We start from the raw sequence: 22,262 nt of genomic DNA on the forward strand, positions 1-22,262 counted from the left end.
AGGTAAAGAACAGAGTTTCAAAGTAAAGATTCTTCTTATAATGCATTCCCTTTTAGTCTAAAACACAATGTCTTGCCCTGAAACAGTGTTTAAGGTGAATACAAAGACGTTTCATAGTGTGAAAAAGGTAAAGAACAGAGTTTCAAAGTAAAATTTCTTCTTATAATGCATTCCCTTTTAGTCTAAAACACAATCTCTTACCCTGAAACAGTGTTTAAGGTGAATACAAAGCTGTTTCATAGTGTGAAAACGGTAAAGAACAGAGTTTCAAAGTAAAGATTCTTCTTATAATGCATTCCCTTTTAGTCTAAAACACAGTCTTGCCCTGAAACAGTGTTTAAGGTGAATACAAAGCTGTTTCATAGTGTGAAAAAGGTAAAGAACAGAGTTTCAAAGTAAAGTTTCTTCTTATAATGCATTCCCTTTTAGTCTAAAACACAATCTCTTGCCCTGAAACAGTGTTTAAGGTGAATACAAAGCTGTTTCATAGTGTGAAAACGGTAAAGAACAGAGTTTCAAAGTAAAGATTCTTCTTATAATGCATTCCCTTTTAGTCTAAAACACAGTCTTGCCCTGAAACAGTGTTTAAGGTGAATACAAAGCTGTTTCATAGTTTGAAAAAGGTAAAGAACAGAGTTTCAAAGTAAAGATTCTTCTTATAATGCATTCCCTTTTAGTCTAAAACACAATCTCTTGCCCTGAAACAGTGTTTAAGGTGAATACAAAGCTGTTTCATAGTGTGAAAACGGTAAAGAACAGAGTTTCAAAGTAAAGATTCTTCTTATAATGCATTCCCTTTTAATCTAAAACACAATGTCTTGCCCTGAAACAGTGTTTAAGGTGAATACAAAGACGTTTCATAGTGTGAAAAAGGTAAAGAACAGAGTTTCAAAGTAAAGATTCTTCTTATAATGCATTCCCTTTTAGTCTAAAACACAGTCTTGCCCTGAAACAGTGTTTAAGGTGAATACAAAGCTGTTTCATAGTTTGAAAAAGGTAAAGAACAGAGTTTCAAAGTAAAGATTCTTCTTATAATGCATTCCCTTTTAGTCTAAAACACAATCTCTTGCCCTGAAAGTGTTTAAGGTGAATACAAAGCTGTTTCATAGTGTGAAAATGGTAAAGAACAGAGTTTCAAAGTAAAGATTCTTCTTATAATGCATTCCCTTTTAATCTAAAACACAATGTCTTGCCCTGAAACAGTGTTTAAGGTGAATACAAAGACGTTTCATAGTGTGAAAAAGGTAAAGAACAGAGTTTCAAAGTAAAGATTCTTCTTATAATGCATTCCCTTTTAGTCTAAAACACAATGTCTTGCCCTGAAACAGTGTTTAAGGTGAATACAAAGACGTTTCATAGTGTGAAAAAGGTAAAGAACAGAGTTTCAAAGTAAAGTTTCTTCTTATAATGCATTCCCTTTTAGTCTAAAACACAATCTCTTGCCCTGAAACAGTGTTTAAGGTGAATACAAAGCTGTTTCATAGTGTGAAAACGGTAAAGAACAGAGTTTCAAAGTAAAGATTCTTCTTATAATGCATTCCCTTTTAGTCTAAAACACAGTCTTGCCCTGAAACAGTGTTTAAGGTGAATACAAAGCTGTTTCATAGTGTGAAAAAGGTAAAGAACAGAGTTTCAAAGTAAAGTTTCTTCTTATAATGCATTCCCTTTTAGTCTAAAACACAATCTCTTGCCCTGAAACAGTGTTTAAGGTGAATACAAAGCTGTTTCATAGTGTGAAAACGGTAAAGAACAGAGTTTCAAAGTAAAGATTCTTCTTATAATGCATTCCCTTTTAGTCGAAAACACAATCCCTTGCCCTGAAACAGTGTTTAAGGTGAATACAAAGACGTTTCATAGTGTGAAAAAGGTAAAGAACAGAGTTTCAAAGTAAAGATTCTTCTTATAATGCATTCCCTTTTAGTCTAAAACACAATCTCTTGCCCTGAAAGTGTTTAAGGTGAATACAAAGCTGTTTCATAGTGTGAAAACGGTAAAGAACAGAGTTTCAAAGTAAAGATTCTTCTTATAATGCATTCCCTTTTAATCTAAAACACAATCCCTTGCCCTGAAACAGTGTTTAAGGTGAATACAAAGACGTTTCATAGTGTGAAAAAGGTAAAGAACAGAGTTTCAAAGTAAAGATTCTTCTTATAATGCATTCCCTTTTAGTCTAAAACACAATGTCTTGCCCTGAAACAGTGTTTAAGGTGAATACAAAGACGTTTCATAGTGTGAAAAAGGTAAAGAACAGAGTTTCAAAGTAAAGTTTCTTCTTATAATGCATTCCCTTTTAGTCTAAAACACAATCTCTTGCCCTGAAACAGTGTTTAAGGTGAATACAAAGCTGTTTCATAGTGTGAAAACGGTAAAGAACAGAGTTTCAAAGTAAAGATTCTTCTTATAATGCATTCCCTTTTAGTCTAAAACACAATCTCTTGCCCTGAAACAGTGTTTAAGTTGAATACAAAGCTGTTTCATAGTGTGAAAAATGTAAAGAACAGAGTTTCAAAGTAAAGATTCTTCTTATAATGCATTCCCTTTTAGTCTAAAACACAATCTCTTGCCCTGAAAGTGTTTAAGGTGAATACAAAGCTGTTTCATAGTGTGAAAACGGTAAAGAACAGAGTTTCAAAGTAAAGATTCTTCTTATAATGCATTCCCTTTTAGTCTAAAACACAATGTCTTGCCCTGAAACAGTGTTTAAGGTGAATACAAAGACGTTTCATAGTGTGAAAAAGGTAAAGAACAGAGTTTCAAAGTAAAATTTCTTCTTATAATGCATTCCCTTTTAGTCTAAAACACAATCTCTTACCCTGAAACAGTGTTTAAGGTGAATACAAAGCTGTTTCATAGTGTGAAAACGGTAAAGAACAGAGTTTCAAAGTAAAGATTCTTCTTATAATGCATTCCCTTTTAGTCTAAAACACAGTCTTGCCCTGAAACAGTGTTTAAGGTGAATACAAAGCTGTTTCATAGTGTGAAAAAGGTAAAGAACAGAGTTTCAAAGTAAAGTTTCTTCTTATAATGCATTCCCTTTTAGTCTAAAACACAATCTCTTGCCCTGAAACAGTGTTTAAGGTGAATACAAAGCTGTTTCATAGTGTGAAAACGGTAAAGAACAGAGTTTCAAAGTAAAGATTCTTCTTATAATGCATTCCCTTTTAGTCTAAAACACAGTCTTGCCCTGAAACAGTGTTTAAGGTGAATACAAAGCTGTTTCATAGTTTGAAAAAGGTAAAGAACAGAGTTTCAAAGTAAAGATTCTTCTTATAATGCATTCCCTTTTAGTCTAAAACACAATCTCTTGCCCTGAAACAGTGTTTAAGGTGAATACAAAGCTGTTTCATAGTGTGAAAAAGGTAAAGAACAGAGTTTCAAAGTAAAGATTCTTCTTATAATGCATTCCCTTTTAGTCTAAAACACAATCTCTTGCCCTGAAAGTGTTTAAGGTGAATACAAAGCTGTTTCATAGTGTGAAAACGGTAAAGAACAGAGTTTCAAAGTAAAGATTCTTCTTATAATGCATTCCCTTTTAATCTAAAACACAATGTCTTACCCTGAAACAGTGTTTAAGGTGAATACAAAGACGTTTCATAGTGTGAAAAAGGTAAAGAACAGAGTTTCAAAGTAAAGATTCTTCTTATAATGCATTCCCTTTTAGTCTAAAACACAATCTCTTGCCCTGAAAGTGTTTAAGGTGAATACAAAGCTGTTTCATAGTGTGAAAACGGTAAAGAACAGAGTTTCAAAGTAAAAATTCTTCTTATAATGCATTCCCTTTTAATCTAAAACACAATGTCTTGCCCTGAAACAGTGTTTAAGGTGAATACAAAGCTGTTTCATAGTGTGAAAACGGTAAAGAACAGAGTTTCAAAGTAAAGATTCTTCTTATAATGCATTCCCTTTTAGTCTAAAACACAATGTCTTGCCCTGAAACAGTGTTTAAGGTGAATACAAAGACGTTTCATAGTGTGAAAAAGGTAAAGAACAGAGTTTCAAAGTAAAGTTTCTTCTTATAATGCATTCCCTTTTAGTCTAAAACACAATCTCTTGCCCTGAAACAGTGTTTAAGGTGAATACAAAGCTGTTTCATAGTGTGAAAACGGTAAAGAACAGAGTTTCAAAGTAAAGATTCTTCTTATAATGCATTCCCTTTTAGTCTAAAACACAGTCTTGCCCTGAAACAGTGTTTAAGGTGAATACAAAGCTGTTTCATAGTGTGAAAAAGGTAAAGAACAGAGTTTCAAAGTAAAGTTTCTTCTTATAATGCATTCCCTTTTAGTCTAAAACACAATCTCTTGCCCTGAAACAGTGTTTAAGGTGAATTCAAAGCTGTTTCATCGTGTGAAAAAGGTAAAGAACAGAGTTTCAAAGTAAAGATTCTTCTTATAATGCAGTCTCTTTTTGTCTAAAACACAATCTCTTGCCCTGAAAAAGTGTTTACGTTGAATATAAAGCTGTTTCATAGTGTTAAAAAGGTAAAGAACAGAGTTTCAAAGTAAAGATTCTTCTTATAATGCATTCCCTTTTAGTCTAAAACACAATGTCTTGCCCTGAAACACTGTTTAATCACTTACAATGCCTTGAAACGCTGTTTCAATGTATGTAAAACATAAAGAACACAGTTACAATCTACTTATTGCAAACTATAGAACAGACTGTTTTCTCTTAAACTAATCTTTGAAAGGAAAGTTTCTTCTTAACTTGCATGAGATAATAGTTGAGAAAACAATGTTTGGCTCTAAAACAGAGTTTAAGGTACTTACAATGCTTCGAAATGCTGTTTTAATGTATGTAAAACATAAAGAACGCAGTTTAAATCTACTTGAAAACACAATGTCTTGCCCTGAAACACTGTTTAATCACTTACAATGCCTTGAAACGCTGTTTCAATGTATGTAAAACATAAAGAACACAGTTACAATCTACTTATTGCAAACTATAGAACAGACTGTTTTCTCTTAAACTAATCTTTGAAAGGAAAGTTTCTTCTTAACTTGCATGAGATAATAGTTGAGAAAACAATGTTTGGCTCTAAAACAGAGTTTAAGGTACTTACAATGCTTCGAAATGCTGTTTTAATGTATGTAAAACATAAAGAACGCAGTTTAAATCTACTTGAAAACACAATGTCTTGCCCTGAAACACTGTTTAATCACTTACAATGCCTTGAAACGCTGTTTCAATGTATGTAAAACATAAAGAACACAGTTACAATCTACTTATTGCAAACTATAGAACAGACTGTTTTCTCTTAAACTAATCTTTGAAAGGAAAGTTTCTTCTTAACTTGCATGAGATAATAGTTGAGAAAACAATGTTTGGCTCTAAAACAAAGTTTAAGGTACTTACAATGCTTCGAAATGCTGTTTTAATGTATGTAAAACATAAAGAACGCAGTTTAAATCTACTTATTGCAAACTATAGAACAGACTGTTTTCTCTTAAACTAATCTTTGAAAGGAAAGTTTCTTCTTAACTTGCATGAGATAATAGTTGAGAAAACAATGTTTGGCTCTAAAACAGAGTTTAAGGTACTTACAATGCTTCGAAATGCTGTTTTAATGTACGTAAAACATAAAGAACACAGTTTAAATCTACTTGAAAACACAATGTCTTGCCCTGAAACACTGTTTAATCACTTACAATGCCTTGAAACGCTGTTTCAATGTATGTAAAACATAAAGAACACAGTTACAATCTACTTATTGTAAACTATAGAACAGACTGTTTTCTCTTAAATTAATCTTTGAAAGTTTCTTCTTAACTTGCATGAGATATTAGTTGAGAAAACAATGTTTGGCTCTAAAACAGAGTTTAAGGTACTTACAATGCTTCGAAATGCTGTTTTATTGTATGTAAAACATAAAGAACGCAGTTTAAATCTACTAGAAAACACAATGTCTTGCCCTGAAACACTGTTTAATCACTTACAATGCCTTGAAACGCTATTTCAATGTATGTAAAACATAAAGAACACAGTTACAATCTACTTATTGCAAACTATAGAACAGACTGTTTTCTCTTAAACTAATCTTTGAAAGGAAAGTTTCTTCTTAACTTGCATGAGATAATAGTTGAGAAAACAATGTTTGGCTCTAAAACAGAGTTTAAGGTACTTACAATGCTTCGAAATGCTGTTTTAATGTATGTAAAACATAAAGAACGCAGTTTAAATCTACTTGAAAACACAATGTCTTGCCCTGAAACACTGTTTAATCACTTAAAATGCCTTGAAACGCTGTTTCAATGTATGTAAAACATAAAGAACACAGTTACAATCTACTTATTGTAAACTATAGAACAGACTGTTTTCTCTTAAATTAATCTTTGAAAGTTTCTTCTTAACTTGCATGAGATATTAGTTGAGAAAACAATGTTTGGCTCTAAAACAGAGTTTAAGGTACTTACAATGCTTCGAAATCCTGTTTTAATGTATGTAAAACATAAAGAACGCAGTTTAAATCTACTTGAAAACACAATGTCTTGCCCTGAAACACTGTTTAATCACTTACAATGCCTTGAAACGCTGTTTCAATGTATGTAAAACATAAAGAACACAGTTACAATCTACTTATTGCAAACTATAGAACAGACTGTTTTCTCTTAAACTAATCTTTGAAAGGAAAGTTTCTTCTTAACTTGCATGAGATAATAGTTGAGAAAACAATGTTTGGCTCTAAAACAGAGTTTAAGGTACTTACAATGCTTCGAAATGCTGTTTTAATGTATGTAAAACATAAAGAAAGCAGTTTAAATCTACTTGAAAACACAATGTCTTGCCCTGAAACACTGTTTAATCACTTACAATGCCTTGAAACGCTGTTTCAATGTATGTAAAACATAAAGAACACAGTTACAATCTACTTATTGCAAACTATAGAACAGACTGTTTTCTCTTAAACTAATCTTTGAAAGGAAAGTTTCTTCTTAACTTGCATGAGATAATAGTTGAGAAAACAATGTTTGGCTCTGAAACAAAGTTTAAGGTACTTACAATGCTTCGAAATGCTGTTTTAATGTATGTAAAACATAAAGAACGCAGTTTAAATCTACTTATTGCAAACTATAGAACAGACTGTTTTCTCTTAAACTAATCTTTGAAAGGATAGTTTCTTCTTAACTTGCATGAGATAATAGTTGAGAAAACAATGTTTGGCTCTAAAACAGAGTTTAAGGTACTTACAATGCTTCGAAATGCTGTTTTAATGTATGTAAAACATAAAGAACACAGTTTAAATCTACTTGAAAACACAATGTCTTGCCCTGAAACACTGTTTAATCACTTACAATGCCTTGAAACGCTGTTTCAATGTATGTAAAACATAAAGAACACAGTTACAATCTACTTATTGCAAACTATAGAACAGACTGTTTTCTCTTAAATTAATCTTTGAAAGTTTCTTCTTAACTTGCATGAGATATTAGTTGAAAAAACAATGTTTGGCTCTAAAACAGAGTTTAAGGTACTTACAAAGCTTTGAAATGCTGTTTTAATGTATGTAAAACATAAATAACGCAGTTTAAATCTACTTATTGCAAACTATAGAACAGACTGTTTTCTCTTAAACTAATCTTTGAAAGGAAAGTTTCTTCTTAACTTGCATGAGATAATAGTTGAGAAAACAATGTTTGGCTCTAAAACAGAGTTTAAGGTACTTACAATGCTTCGAAATGCTGTTTTAATGTATGTAAAACATAAAGAACACAGTTTAAATCTACTAGAAAACACAATGTCTTGCCCTGAAACAGTGTTTAAGGTCAATACAAAGCTGTTTCATAGTGTGAAAAAGGTAAAGAACAGAGTTTCAAAGTAAAGATTCTTCTTATAATGCATTCCCTTTTAGTCTAAAACACAATGTCTTGCCCTGAAACAGTGTTTAAGGTGAATACAAAGCTGTTTCATAGTGTGAAAAAGGTAAAGAACAGAGTTTCAAAGTAAAGATTCTTCTTATAATGCATTCCCTTTTAGTCTAAAACACAATCTCTTGCCCTGAAACAGTGTTTAAGGTGAATACAAAGCTGTTTCATAGTGTGAAAAAGGTAAAGAACAGAGTTTCAAAGTAAAGATTTTCTTATAATGCATTCCCTTTTAGTCTAAAACACAATGTCTTGCCCTGAAACAGTGTTTAAGGTGAATACAAAGACGTTTCATAGTGTGAAAAAGGTAAAGAACAGAGTTTCAAAGTAAAGATTCTTCTTATAATGCATTCCCTTTTAGTCTAAAACACAATCTCTTGCCCTGAAAGTGTTTAAGGTGAATACAAAGCTGTTTCATAGTGTGAAAACGGTAAAGAACAGAGTTTCAAAGTAAAGATTCTTCTTATAATGCATTCCCTTTTAGTCTAAAACACAATGTCTTGCCCTGAAACAGTGTTTAAGGTGAATACAAAGACGTTTCATAGTGTGAAAAAGGTAAAGAACAGAGTTTCAAAGTAAAGATTCTTCTTATAATGCATTCCCTTTTAGTCTAAAACACAATCTCTTGCCCTGAAAGTGTTTAAGGTGAATAAAAAGCTGTTTCATAGTGTGAAAACGGTAAAGAACAGAGTTTCAAAGTAAAGATTCTTCTTATAATGCATTCCCTTTTAGTCTAAAACACAATCTCTTGCCCTGAAACAGTGTTTAATTTGAATACAAAGCTGTTTCATAGTGTGAAAACGGTAAAGAACAGATTTTCAAAGTAAAGATTCTTCTTATAATGCATTCCCTTTTAGTCTAAAACACAATCTCTTGCCCTGAAAGTGTTTAAGGTGAATACAAAGCTGTTTCATAGTGTGAAAACGGTAAAGAACAGAGTTTCAAAGTAAAGATTCTTCTTATAATGCATTCCCTTTTAGTCTAAAACACAATGTCTTGCCCTGAAACAGTGTTTAAGGTGAATACAAAGACGTTTCATAGTGTGAAAAAGGTAAAGAACAGAGTTTCAAAGTAAAGATTCTTCTTATAATGCAGTCTCTTTTTGTCTAAAACACAATCTCTTGCCCTGAAACAGTGTTTAAGTTGAATACAAAGCTGTTTCATAGTGTGAAAACGGTAAAGAACAGAGTTTCAAAGTAAAGATTCTTCTTATAATGCATTCCCTTTTAGTCTAAAACACAATCTCTTGCCCTGAAACAGTGTTTAAGGTGAATACAAAGCTGTTTCATAGTGTGAAAACGGTAAAGAACAGAGTTTCAAAGTAAAGATTCTTCTTATAATGCATTCCCTTTTAGTCTAAAACACAATCCCTTGCCCTGAAACAGTGTTTAAGTTGTATACAAAGACGTTTCATAGTGTGAAAAAGGTAAAGAACAGAGTTTCAAAGTAAAGATTCTTCTTATAATGCATTCCCTTTTAGTCTAAAACACAATGTCTTGCCCTGAAACAGTGTTTAAGGTGAATACAAAGCTGTTTCATAGTGTGAAAAAGGTAAAGAACAGAGTTTCAAAGTAAAGATTCTTCTTATAATGCAGTCTCTTTTTGTCTAAAACACAATCTCTTGCCCTGAAACAGTGTTTAAGTTGAATATAAAGCTGTTTCATAGTGTTAAAAAGGTAAAGAACAGAGTTTCAAAGTAAAGATTCTTCTTATAATGCACTCCCTTTTGGTCTAAAACACAATCTCTTGCCCTGAAACAGTGTTTAAGGTGAATACAAAGCTGTTTCATAGTGTGAAAAAGGTAAAGAACAGAGTATGTATGTAATGTATGTAAAACATAAAGAACACAGTTACAATCTACTTATTGCAAACTATAGAACAGACTGTTTTCTCTTAAACTAATCTTTGAAAGGAAAGTTTCTTCTTAACTTGCATGAGATAATAGTTGAGAAAACAATGTTTGGCTCTAAAACAGAGTTTAAGGTACTTACAATGCTTCGAAATGCTGTTTTAATGTATGTAAAACATAAAGAACGCAGTTTAAATCTACTTGAAAACACAATGTCTTGCCCTGAAACACTGTTTAATCACTTAAAATGCCTTGAAACGCTGTTTCAATGTATGTAAAACATAAAGAACACAGTTACAATCTACTTATTGTAAACTATAGAACAGACTGTTTTCTCTTAAATTAATCTTTGAAAGTTTCTTCTTAACTTGCATGAGATATTAGTTGAGAAAACAATGTTTGGCTCTAAAACAGAGTTTAAGGTACTTACAATGCTTCGAAATGCTGTTATATTGTATGTAAAACATAAAGAACGCAGTTTAAATCTACTAGAAAACACAATGTCTTGCCCTGAAACACTGTTTAATCACTTACAATGCCTTGAAACGCTGTTTCAATGTATGTAAAACATAAAGAACACAGTTACAATCTACTTATTGCAAACTATAGAACAGACTGTTTTCTCTTAAACTAATCTTTGAAAGGAAAGTTTCTTCTTAACTTGCATGAGATAATAGTTGAGAAAACAATGTTTGGCTCTAAAACAGAGTTTAAGGTACTTACAATGCTTCGAAATGCTGTTTTAATGTATGTAAAACATAAAGAACGCAGTTTAAATCTACTTGAAAACACAATGTCTTGCCCTGAAACACTGTTTAATCACTTACAATGCCTTGAAACGCTGTTTCAATGTATGTAAAACATAAAGAACACAGTTACAATCTACTTATTGCAAACTATAGAACAGACTGTTTTCTCTTAAACTAATCTTTGAAAGGAAAGTTTCTTCTTAACTTGCATGAGATAATAGTTGAGAAAACAATGTTTGGCTCTAAAACAGAGTTTAAGGTACTTACAATGCTTCGAAATGCTGTTTTAATGTATGTAAAACATAAAGAACGCAGTTTAAATCTACTTGAAAACACAATGTCTTGCCCTGAAACACTGTTTAATCACTTACAATGCCTTGAAACGCTGTTTCAATGTATGTAAAACATAAAGAACACAGTTACAATCTACTTATTGCAAACTATAGAACAGACTGTTTTCTCTTAAACTAATCTTTGAAAGGAAAGTTTCTTCTTAACTTGCATGAGATAATAGTTGAGAAAACAATGTTTGGCTCTGAAACAAAGTTTAAGGTACTTACAATGCTTCGAAATGCTGTTTTAATGTATGTAAAACATAAAGAACGCAGTTTAAATCTACTTATTGCAAACTATAGAACAGACTGTTTTCTCTTAAACTAATCTTTGAAAGGAAAGTTTCTTCTTAACTTGCATGAGATAATAGTTGAGAAAACAATGTTTGGCTCTAAAACAGAGTTTAAGGTACTTACAATGCTTCGAAATGCTGTTTTAATGTAGGTAAAACATAAAGAACACAGTTTAAATCTACTAGAAAACACAATGTCTTGCCCTGAAACAGTGTTTAAGGTCAATACAAAGCTGTTTCATAGTGTGAAAAAGGTAAAGAACAGAGTTTCAAAGTAAAGATTCTTCTTATAATGCATTCCCTTTTAGTCTAAAACACAATGTCTTGCCCTGAAACAGTGTTTAAGGTGAATACAAAGCTGTTTCATAGTGTGAAAAAGGTAAAGAACAGTTTCAAAGTAAAGATTCTTCTTATAATGCATTCCCTTTTAGTCTAAAACACAATGTCTTGCCCTGAAACAGTGTTTAAGGTGAATACAAAGCTGTTTCATAGTGTGAAAAAGGTAAAGAACAGAGTTTGAAAGTAAAGATTCTTCTTATAATGCATTCCCTTTTAGTCTAAAACACAATGTCTTGCCCTGAAACAGTGTTTAAGGTGAATACAAAGCTGTTTCATAGTGTGAAAAAGGTAAAGAACAGAGTTTCAAAGTAAAGATTTTCTTATAATGCATTCCCTTTTAGTCTAAAACACAATGTCTTGCCCTGAAACAGTGTTTAAGGTGAATACAAAGCTGTTTCATAGTGTGAAAACGGTAAAGAACAGAGTTTCAAAGTAAAGATTCTTCTTATAATGCATTCCCTTTTAGTCTAAAACACAATCTCTTGCCCTGAAACAGTGTTTAAGGTGAATACAAAGCTGTTTCATAGTGTGAAAACGGTAAAGAACAGAGTTTCAAAGTAAAGATTCTTCTTATAATGCATTCCCTTTTAATCTAAAACACAATGTCTTGCCCTGAAACAGTGTTTAAGGTGAATACAAAGCTGTTTCATAGTGTGAAAAAGGTAAAGAACAGAGTTTCAAAGTAAAGATTCTTCTTATAATGCATTCCCTTTTAGTCTAAAACACAATGTCTTGCCCTGAAACAGTGTTTAAGGTGAATACAAAGACGTTTCATAGTGTGAAAAAGGTAAAGAACAGAGTTTCAAAGTAAAGATTCTTCTTATAATGCATTCCCTTTTAGTCTAAAACACAATCTCTTGCCCTGAAAGTGTTTAAGGTGAATACAAAGCTGTGTCATAGTGTGAAAAAGGTAAAGAACAGAGTTTCAAAGTAAAGATTCTTCTTATAATGCATTCCCTTTTAGTCTAAAACACAATCTCTTGCCCTGAAAGTGTTTAAGGTGAATACAAAGCTGTTTCATAGTGTGAAAACGGTAAAGAACAGAGTTTCAAAGTAAAGATTCTTCTTATAATGCATTCCCTTTTAGTCTAAAACACAATGTCTTGCCCTGAAACAGTGTTTAAGGTGAATACAAAGCTGTTTCATAGTGTGAAAAAGGTAAAGAACAGAGTTTCAAAGTAAAGATTCTTCTTATAATGCATTCCCTTTTAGTCTAAAACACAATCTCTTGCCCTGAAACAGTGTTTAAGGTGAATACAAAGCTGTTTCATAGTGTGAAAACGGTAAAGAACAGAGTTTCAAAGTAAAGATTCTTCTTATAATGCATTCCCTTTTAGTCTAAAACACAATGGCTTGCCCTCAAACAGTGTTTAAGTTGAATATAAAGCTGTTTCATAGTGTTAAAAAGGTAAAGAACAGAGTTTCAAAGTAAAGATTCTTCTTATAATGCATTCCCTTTTAGTCTAAAACACAATCTCTTGCCCTGAAACAGTGTTTAAGGGAATACAAAGCTGTTTCATAGTGTGAAAAAGGTAAAGAACAGAGTTTCAAAGTAAAGATTTTCTTATAATGCATTCCCTTTTAGTCTAAAACACAATGTCTTGCCCTGAAACAGTGTTTAAGGTGAATACAAAGCTGTTTCATAGTGTGAAAAAGGTAAAGAACAGAGTTTGAAAGTAAAGATTCTTCTTATAATGCATTCCCTTTTAGTCTAAAACACAATGTCTTGCCCTGAAACAGTGTTTAAGGTGAATACAAAGCTGTTTCATAGTGTGAAAAAGGTAAAGAACAGAGTTTGAAAGTAAAGATTTTCTTATAATGCATTCCCTTTTAGTCTAAAACACAATGTCTTGCCCTGAAACAGTGTTTAAGGTGAATACAAAGCTGTTTCATAGTGTGAAAAAGGTAAAGAACAGAGTTTCAAAGTAAAGATTCTTCTTATAATGCATTCCCTTTTAGTCTAAAACACAATCTCTTGCCCTGAAACAGTGTTTAAGCTGAATACAAAGCTGTTTCATAGTGTGAAAACGGTAAAGAACAGTTTCAAAGTAAAGATTCTTCTTATAATGCATTCCCTTTTAGTCTAAAACACAATGTCTTGCCCTGAAACAGTGTTTAAGGTGAATACAAAGCTGTTTCATAGTGTGAAAAAGGTAAAGAACAGAGTTTCAAAGTAAAGATTCTTCTTATAATGCATTCCCTTTTAGTCTAAAACACAATGTCTTGCCCTGAAACAGTGTTTAAGGTGAATACAAAGACGTTTCATAGTGTGAAAAAGGTAAAGAACAGAGTTTCAAAGTAAAGATTCTTCTTATAATGCATTCCCTTTTAGTCTAAAACACAATCTCTTGCCCTGAAAGTGTTTAAGGTGAATACAAAGCTGTGTCATAGTGTGAAAAAGGTAAAGAACAGAGTTTCAAAGTAAAGATTCTTCTTATAATGCATTCCCTTTTAGTCTAAAACACAATCTCTTGCCCTGAAAGTGTTTAAGGTGAATACAAAGCTGTTTCATAGTGTGAAAACGGTAAAGAACAGAGTTTCAAAGTAAAGATTCTTCTTATAATGCATTCCCTTTTAGTCTAAAACACAATCCCTTGCCCTAAAACAGTGTTTAAGGTGAATACAAAGACGTTTCATAGTGTGAAAAAGGTAAAGAACAGAGTTTCAAAGTAAAGATTCTTCTTATAATGCATTCCCTTTTAGTCTAAAACACAATCTCTTGCCCTGAAAGTGTTTAAGGTGAATACAAAGCTGTTTCATAGTGTGAAAACGGTAAAGAACAGAGTTTCAAAGTAAAGATTCTTCTTATAATGCATTCCCTTTTAGTTTAAAACACAATGTCTTGCCCTGAAACAGTGTTTAAGGTGAATAGAAAGCTGTTTCATAGTGTGAAAAAGGTAAAGAACAGAGTTTCAAAGTAAAGATTCTTCTTATAATGCAGTCTCTTTTTGTCTAAAACACAATCTCTTGCCCTGAAACAGTGTTTAAGTTGAATACAAAGCTGTTTCATAGTGTGAAAACGGTAAAGAACAGAGTTTCAAAGTAAAGATTCTTCTTATAATGCATTCCCTTTTAGTCTAAAACACAATCCCTTGCCCTGAAACAGTGTTTAAGGTGAATACAAAGACGTTTCATAGTGTGAAAAAGGTAAAGAACAGAGTTTCAAAGTAAAGATTCTTCTTATAATGCATTCCCTTTTAGTCTAAAACACAATCTCTTGCCCTGAAAGTGTTTAAGGTGAATACAAAGCTGTTTCATAGTGTGAAAAAGGTAAAGAACAGAGTTTCAAAGTAAAGATTCTTCTTATAATGCATTCCCTTTTAGTCTAAAACACAATGTCTTGCCCTGAAACAGTGTTTAAGTTGAATATAAAGCTGTTTCATAGTGTTAAAAAGGTAAAGAACAGAGTTTCAAAGTAAAGATTCTTCTTATAATGCATTCCCTTTTAGTCTAAAACACAATCTCTTGCCCTGAAACAGTGTTTAAGGTGAATACAAAGCTGTTTCATAGTGTGAAAAAGGTAAAGAACAGAGTTTCAAAGTAAAGATTTTCTTATAATGCATTCCCTTTTAGTCTAAAACACAATGTCTTGCCCTGAAACAGTGTTTAAGGTGAATACAAAGCTGTTTCATAGTGTGAAAAAGGTAAAGAACAGAGTTTGAAAGTAAAGATTCTTCTTATAATGCATTCCCTTTTAGTCTAAAACACAATGTCTTGCCCTGAAACAGTGTTTAAGGTGAATACAAAGCTGTTTCATAGTGTGAAAAAGGTAAAGAACAGAGTTTCAAAGTAAAGATTTTCTTATAATGCATTCCCTTTTAGTCTAAAACACAATGTCTTGCCCTGAAACAGTGTTTAAGGTGAATACAAAGCTGTTTCATAGTGTGAAAACGGTAAAGAACAGAGTTTCAAAGTAAAGATTCTTCTTATAATGCATTCCCTTTTAGTCTAAAACACAATCTCTTGCCCTGAAACAGTGTTTAAGGTGAATACAAAGCTGTTTCATAGTGTGAAAACGGTAAAGAACAGAGTTTCAAAGTAAAGATTCTTCTTATAATGCATTCCCTTTTAGTTTAAAACACAATGTCTTGCCCTGAAACAGTGTTTAAGGTGAATAGAAAGCTGTTTCATAGTGTGAAAAAGGTAAAGAACAGAGTTTCAAAGTAAAGATTCTTCTTATAATGCAGTCTCTTTTTGTCTAAAACACAATCTCTTGCCCTGAAACAGTGTTTAAGCTGAATACAAAGCTGTTTCATAGTGTGAAAACGGTAAAGAACAGAGTTTCAAAGTAAAGATTCTTCTTATAATGCATTCCCTTTTAGTCTAAAACACAATCCCTTGCCCTGAAACAGTGTTTAAGGTGAATACAAAGACGTTTCATAGTGTGAAAAAGGTAAAGAACAGAGTTTCAAAGTAAAGATTCTTCTTATAATGCATTCCCTTTTAGTCTAAAACACAGTCTTGCCCTGAAACAGTGTTTAAGGTGAATACAAAGCTGTTTCATAGTTTGAAAAAGGTAAAGAACAGAGTTTCAAAGTAAAGATTCTTCTTATAATGCATTCCCTTTTAGTCTAAAACACAATCTCTTGCCCTGAAACAGTGTTTAAGTTGAATACAAAGCTGTTTCATAGTGTGAAAAAGGTAAAGAACAGAGTTTCAAAGTAAAGATTCTTCTTATAATGCATTCCCTTTTAGTCTAAAACACAATCCCTTGCCCTGAAACAGTGTTTAAGGTGAATACAAAGACGTTTCATAGTGTGAAAAAGGTAAAGAACAGAGTTTGAAAGTAAAGATTCTTCTTATAATGCATTCCCTTTTAGTCTAAAACACAATCCCTTGCCCTGAAACAGTGTTTAAGGTGAATACAAAGACGTTTCATAGTGTGAAAAAGGTAAAGAACAGAGTTTCAAAGTAAAGATTCTTCTTATAATGCATTCCCTTTTAGTCTAAAACACAATCTCTTGCCCTGAAAGTGTTTAAGGTGAATACAAAGCTGTTTCATAGTGTGAAAAAGGTAAAGAACAGAGTTTCAAAGTAAAGATTCTTCTTATAATGCATTCCCTTTTAGTCTAAAACACAATGTCTTGCCCTGAAACAGTGTTTAAGTTGAATATAAAGCTGTTTCATAGTGTTAAAAAGGTAAAGAACAGAGTTTCAAAGTAAAGATTCTTCTTATAATGCATTCCCTTTTAGTCTAAAACACAATCTCTTGCCCTGAAACAGTGTTTAAGGTGAATACAAAGCTGTTTCATAGTGTGAAAAAGGTAAAGAACAGAGTTTCAAAGTAAAGATTTTCTTATAATGCATTCCCTTTTAGTCTAAAACACAATGTCTTGCCCTGAAACAGTGTTTAAGGTGAATACAAAGCTGTTTCATAGTGTGAAAAAGGTAAAGAACAGAGTTTGAAAGTAAAGATTCTTCTTATAATGCATTCCCTTTTAGTCTAAAACACAATGTCTTGCCCTGAAACAGTGTTTAAGGTGAATACAAAGCTGTTTCATAGTGTGAAAAAGGTAAAGAACAGAGTTTCAAAGTAAAGATTTTCTTATAATGCATTCCCTTTTAGTCTAAAACACAATGTCTTGCCCTGAAACAGTGTTTAAGGTGAATACAAAGCTGTTTCATAGTGTGAAAACGGTAAAGAACAGAGTTTCAAAGTAAAGATTCTTCTTATAATGCATTCCCTTTTAGTCTAAAACACAATCTCTTGCCCTGAAACAGTGTTTAAGGTGAATACAAAGCTGTTTCATAGTGTGAAAACGGTAAAGAACAGAGTTTCAAAGTAAAGATTCTTCTTATAATGCATTCCCTTTTAGTTTAAAACACAATGTCTTGCCCTGAAACAGTGTTTAAGGTGAATAGAAAGCTGTTTCATAGTGTGAAAAAGGTAAAGAACAGAGTTTCAAAGTAAAGATTCTTCTTATAATGCAGTCTCTTTTTGTCTAAAACACAATCTCTTGCCCTGAAACAGTGTTTAAGCTGAATACAAAGCTGTTTCATAGTGTGAAAAAGGTAAAGAACAGAGTTTGAAAGTAAAGATTCTTCTTATAATGCATTCCCTTTTAGTCTAAAACACAATGTCTTGCCCTGAAACAGTGTTTAAGGTGAATACAAAGACGTTTCATAGTGTGAAAAAGGTAAAGAACAGAGTTTCAAAGTAAAGATTCTTCTTATAATGCATTCCCTTTTAGTCTAAAACACAATCTCTTGCCCTGAAAGTGTTTAAGGTGAATAAAAAGCTGTTTCATAGTGTGAAAACGGTAAAGAACAGAGTTTCAAAGTAAAGATTCTTCTTATAATGCATTCCCTTTTAGTCTAAAACACAATCTCTTGCCCTGAAACAGTGTTTAAGTTGAATACAAAGCTGTTTCATAGTGTGAAAACGGTAAAGAACAGAGTTTCAAAGTAAAGATTCTTCTTATAATGCACTCCCTTTTAGTCTAAAACACAATCCCTTGCCCTGAAACAGTGTTTAAGGTGAATACAAAGCTGTTTCATAGTGTGAAAACGGTAAAGAACAGAGTTTCAAAGTAAAGATTCTTCTTATAATGCATTCCCTTTTAGTCTAAAACACAATCTCTTGCCCTGAAACAGTGTTTAAGGTGAATACAAAGACGTTTCATAGTGTGAAAAAGGTAAAGAACAGAGTTTCAAAGTAAAGATTCTTCTTATAATGCATTCCCTTTTAGTCTAAAACACAATCTCTTGCCCTGAAAGTGTTTAAGGTGAATACAAAGCTGTTTCATAGTGTGAAAACGGTAAAGAACAGAGTTTCAAAGTAAAGATTCTTCTTATAATGCATTCCCTTTTAGTCTAAAACACAATGTCTTGCCCTGAAACAGTGTTTAAGGTGAATACAAAGCTGTTTCATAGTGTGAAAAAGGTAAAGAACAGAGTTTCAAAGTAAAGATTATTCTTATAATGCATTCCCTTTTAGTCTAAAACACAATCTCTTGCCTTGAAAGTGTTTAAGGTGAATACAAAGCTGTTTCATAGTGTGAAAAAGGTAAAGATCAAAGTTTCAAAGTAAAGATTCTTCTTATAATGCATTCCCTTTTAGTCTAAAACACAATCCCTTGCCCTGAAACAGTGTTTAAGGTGAATACAAAGACGTTTCATAGTGTGAAAAAGGTAAAGAACAGAGTTTCAAAGTAAAGATTCTTCTTATAATGCATTCCCTTTTAGTCTAAAACACAATCTCTTGCCCTGAAAGTGTTTAAGGTGAATACAAAGCTGTTTCATAGTGTGAAAACGGTAAAGAACAGAGTTTCAAAGTAAAGATTCTTCTTATAATGCATTCCCTTTTAGTCTAAAACACAATCTCTTGCCCTGAAACAGTGTTTAAGGTGAATACAAAGCTGTTTCATAGTGTGAAAAAGGTAAAGAACAGAGTTTCAAAGTAAAGATTCTTCTTATAATGCATTCCCTTTTAGTCTAAAACACAGTCTTGCCCTGAAACAGTGTTTAAGGTGAATACAAAGCTGTTTCATAGTGTGAAAAAGGTAAAGAACAGAGTTTCAAAGTAAAGTTTCTTCTTATAATGCATTCCCTTTTAGTCTAAAACACAATGTCTTGCCCTGAAACAGTGTTTAAGCTGAATACAAAGCTGTTTCATAGTGTGAAAACGGTAAAGAACAGAGTTTCAAAGTAAAGATTCTTCTTATAATGCATTCCCTTTTAGTCTAAAACACAATCTCTTGCCCTGAAACAGTGTTTAAGGTGAATACAAAGCTGTTTCATAGTGTGAAAAAGGTAAAGAACAGAGTTTCAAAGTAAAGTTTCTTCTTATAATGCATTCCCTTTTAGACTAAAACACAATCTCTTGCCCTGAAACAGTGTTTAAGGTGAATACAAAGCTGTTTCATAGTGTGAAAACGGTAAAGAACAGAGTTTCAAACTAAAGATTCTTCTTATAATGCATTTTCTTTTAGTCTAAAACACAATCCCTTGCCCTGAAACAGTGTTTAAGGTGAATACAAAGACGTTTCATAGTGTGAAAAAGGTAAAGAACAGAGTTTCAAAGTAAAGATTCTTCTTATAATGCATTCCCTTTTAGTCTAAAACACAATCTCTTGCCCTGAAAGTGTTTAAGGTGAATACAAAGCTGTTTCATAGTGTGAAAACGGTAAAGAACAGAGTTTCAAAGTAAAGATTCTTCTTATAATGCATTCCCTTTTAGTCTAAAACACAATGTCTTGCCCTGAAACAGTGTTTAAGGTGAATACAAAGACGTTTCATAGTGTGAAAAAGGTAAAGAACAGAGTTTCAAAGTAAAGATTCTTCTTATAATGCATTCCCTTTTAGTCTAAAACACAATCTCTTGCCCTGAAAGTGTTTAAGGTGAATAAAAAGCTGTTTCATAGTGTGAAAACGGTAAAGAACAGAGTTTCAAAGTAAAGATTCTTCTTATAATGCATTCCCTTTTAGTCTAAAACACAATCTCTTGCCCTGAAACAGTGTTTAATTTGAATACAAAGCTGTTTCATAGTGTGAAAACGGTAAAGAACAGATTTTCAAAGTAAAGATTCTTCTTATAATGCATTCCCTTTTAGTCTAAAACACAATGTCTTGCCCTGAAAGTGTTTAAGGTGAATACAAAGCTGTTTCATAGTGTGAAAACGGTAAAGAACAGAGTTTCAAAGTAAAGATTCTTCTTATAATGCATTCCCTTTTAGTTTAAAACACAATGTCTTGCCCTGAAACAGTGTTTAAGGTGAATACAAAGACGTTTCATAGTGTGAAAAAGGTAAAGAACAGAGTTTCAAAGTAAAGATTCTTCTTATAATGCAGTCGCTTTTTGTCTAAAACACAATCTCTTGCCCTGAAACAGTGTTTAAGTTGAATACAAAGCTGTTTCATAGTGTGAAAACGGTAAAGAACAGAGTTTCAAAGTAAAGATTCTTCTTATAATGCATTCCCTTTTAGTCTAAAACACAATCTCTTGCCCTGAAACAGTTTTTAAGGTGAATACAAAGCTGTTTCATAGTGTGAAAACGGTAAAGAACAGAGTTTCAAAGTAAAGATTCTTCTTATAATGCATTCCCTTTTAGTCTAAAACACAATCCCTTGCCCTGAAACAGTGTTTAAGTTGTATACAAAGACGTTTCATAGTGTGAAAAAGGTAAAGAACAGAGTTTCAAAGTAAAGATTCTTCTTATAATGCATTCCCTTTTAGTCTAAAACACAATCTCTTGCCCTGAAAGTGTTTAAGGTGAATACAAAGCTGTGTCATAGTGTGAAAAAGGTAAAGAACAGAGTTTCAAAGTAAAGATTCTTCTTATAATGCATTCCCTTTTAGTCTAAAACACAATCTCTTGCCCTGAAAGTGTTTAAGGTGAATACAAAGCTGTTTCATAGTGTGAAAACGGTAAAGAACAGAGTTTCAAAGTAAAGATTCTTCTTATAATGCATTCCCTTTTAGTCTAAAACACAATCTCTTGCCCTGAAACAGTGTTTAAGGTGAATACAAAGCTGTTTCATAGTGTGAAAAAGGTAAAGAACAGAGTTTCAAAGTAAAGATTCTTCTTATAATGCATTCCCTTTTAGTCTAAAACACAATCTCTTGCCCTGAAACAGTGTTTAAGGTGAATACAAAGCTGTTTCATAGTGTGAAAACGGTAAAGAACAGAGTTTCAAAGTAAAGATTCTTCTTATAATGCATTCCCTTTTAGTCTAAAACACAATGGCTTGCCCTCAAACAGTGTTTAAGTTGAATATAAAGCTGTTTCATAGTGTTAAAAAGGTAAAGAACAGAGTTTCAAAGTAAAGATTCTTCTTATAATGCATTCCCTTTTAGTCTAAAACACAATCTCTTGCCCTGAAACAGTGTTTAAGGTGAATACAAAGCTGTTTCATAGTGTGAAAAAGGTAAAGAACAGAGTTTCAAAGTAAAGATTTTCTTATAATGCATTCCCTTTTAGTCTAAAACACAATGTCTTGCCCTGAAACAGTGTTTAAGGTGAATACAAAGCTGTTTCATAGTGTGAAAAAGGTAAAGAACAGAGTTTGAAAGTAAAGATTCTTCTTATAATGCATTCCCTTTTAGTCTAAAACACAATGTCTTGCCCTGAAACAGTGTTTAAGGTGAATACAAAGCTGTTTCATAGTGTGAAAAAGGTAAAGAACAGAGTTTGAAAGTAAAGATTTTCTTATAATGCATTCCCTTTTAGTCTAAAACACAATGTCTTGCCCTGAAACAGTGTTTAAGGTGAATACAAAGCTGTTTCATAGTGTGAAAAAGGTAAAGAACAGAGTTTCAAAGTAAAGATTCTTCTTATAATGCATTCCCTTTTAGTCTAAAACACAATGTCTTGCCCTGAAACAGTGTTTAAGGTGAATACAAAGACGTTTCATAGTGTGAAAAAGGTAAAGAACAGAGTTTCAAAGTAAAGATTCTTCTTATAATGCATTCCCTTTTAGTCTAAAACACAATCTCTTGCCCTGAAAGTGTTTAAGGTGAATACAAAGCTGTGTCATAGTGTGAAAAAGGTAAAGAACAGAGTTTCAAAGTAAAGATTCTTCTTATAATGCATTCCCTTTTAGTCTAAAACACAATCTCTTGCCCTGAAAGTGTTTAAGGTGAATACAAAGCTGTTTCATAGTGTGAAAACGGTAAAGAACAGAGTTTCAAAGTAAAGATTCTTCTTATAATGCATTCCCTTTTAGTCTAAAACACAATCCCTTGCCCTAAAACAGTGTTTAAGGTGAATACAAAGACGTTTCATAGTGTGAAAAAGGTAAAGAACAGAGTTTCAAAGTAAAGATTCTTCTTATAATGCATTCCCTTTTAGTCTAAAACACAATCTCTTGCCCTGAAAGTGTTTAAGGTGAATACAAAGCTG

Source organism: Electrophorus electricus, chromosome 3 (genome assembly GCF_041902795.1).
Source record: "Electrophorus electricus isolate QZ-2024a chromosome 3, ASM4190279v1, whole genome shotgun sequence".
NCBI classification, from domain to species: Eukaryota; Metazoa; Chordata; class Actinopteri; order Gymnotiformes; family Gymnotidae; genus Electrophorus; species Electrophorus electricus.